General features: G+C 38.5%; 1 non-coding gene across 1 annotated transcript; it reads right to left on the bottom strand.

Annotated features, from left to right (window-relative positions):
* Positions 1-207: 207 nt before the first annotated feature.
* On the bottom strand, positions 208-314 carry LOC140853856 (small nucleolar RNA R71). Its single transcript, XR_012136999.1, has one exon. It is a non-coding gene; the product is annotated as a small nucleolar RNA R71 (small nucleolar RNA).
* Positions 315-1,692: the final 1,378 nt, after the last annotated feature.

Here is a 1,692-nt window from a genome sequence, read left to right as displayed (position 1 = left end):
TATATATTTATTAGAGAATTTGAGGAGGTATGTGCAACCATGAAACTGCAATTAACAGAGGATGAGTTCAAACTTAGATTAATCAACTTTGCCTTTAAGGACAATGCTAAGAAGTGGCTTTATAGTCTGCCAAACTATTCTGTCACTACCTGGGAGGGCTTTGTGAGAACATTTTTAAAAAAGTATTTTTCCCATCATAAAATAGCTAGGATTAGGAATGAAATAAATCAATTTTACCAACTAGCTGGTGAATCATTTTGGAAGTACTTTGATCGTTTCAAGAATCTTTTGACCCAATGCCCACACCATGGAATAGAAACTTGGAGACTATGCCAGATCATCTATGAGGGGTTAGATTCAAACTCAAGAACCATGCTAGAGTCTATGTGCCAAGGCCAATTTATGGACAAAGAAACTACTGAAGCTTGGCAATTCTTAGAAGACCTAGCCGAGAAAAATTTACAGTGGGAAACAACTAGGGAACCTGATAAAGCTACACCTTCAAGAGGAGGAATGCATCAAATTCAACCAACCCTAGCATCAGAGGCCAAGATTGCAACCTTAACACGTAGATTGGAAGCCTTAGAATTACAGAGACCAGCCAATGTAAATCAAATATCTGCACCCATGTGTAAAGGGTGCAATGCACCAGACCATGTCTTAGAAGAATGTTCCTACTCGAATGAGTGTGCACAGGTGAATGCCACCTATCAAGGACCATTGAACAATCCTTATGCACCCACATATAACCCAGGTTGGAGGAATCACCCGAATTTCTCATGGTCCCAGAATCCTAATGTAGGTAATCCAAATTTCAATCAGCAAAATCTAAGGTCCAACCCAGTGATGAACAACCCGCCAGGCTTCCATGATAATGACAAAAATTACCTCTTTAAAGAAAAGCCTAGAAGCCATGATGAAAACACATACCAGCTTTATGCAAACCATGGGTCAACTCATAAATAATAACACCCAAGCTATAGCCCGTCTGGAAATGCAAGTAAGTCAGCTGGCTTCGACCATTAGTGAACGAGAACATGGTAGGTTACCTAGCCAACATGAGCCAAATCCTAGGAACCAAAATGGTCCACGACCCCAACAAGGAAACCAAGTTAATGGTGTAAATGCCATTCATACCTTAAGATCAGGAAAATAAATAGACAATAAGGTAGTTGCACTTGAGATATAGATGACTCATCTGTCGAGTCACCTTCTAAAACTACTACCTTTCAACCTCAAGCACCAGAAACTAAAAATTCACCTAGTCTAGTACTTAAAAGTCCTAGAGCTCCTTTTCCAAATAGACTGAAATCCAATAAATCTGAACATTTAGACAAAATTTTAGAGGTATTTAAACAAGTCCAAGTTAATATTCCTCTTTTAGATATAATCCATCAGGTTCCAACTTATGCCAAATTTTTAAAAGATCTCTGCACTAAGAAAAGGACCACTAATGTACCAAAGAAAGTATTTTTGGCTGCAAGTGTCAGTTCATACCTATCTAGCCATGTGCCAATTAAATATAAGGACCCTGGAGCTCCAACAATTTCTTGTGTTATTGGAGAAACCAATATAAAAAAGGTCTTGCTAGATCTAGGAGCTAGTGTGAATATCCTTCCATATTCGGTGTATGAACAACTAGGATTAGAAAAACTTCAACCTACTGGGATCACATTACAGTTAGCCGATAGA

The sequence above is a fragment of the Elaeis guineensis genome, chromosome 14 (genome assembly GCF_000442705.2).
Source record: "Elaeis guineensis isolate ETL-2024a chromosome 14, EG11, whole genome shotgun sequence".
Taxonomy (NCBI): domain Eukaryota; kingdom Viridiplantae; phylum Streptophyta; class Magnoliopsida; order Arecales; family Arecaceae; genus Elaeis; species Elaeis guineensis.
Note: the sequence above shows the minus strand (reverse complement) of the source record. Positions and strands in the feature narration are given on the sequence as shown.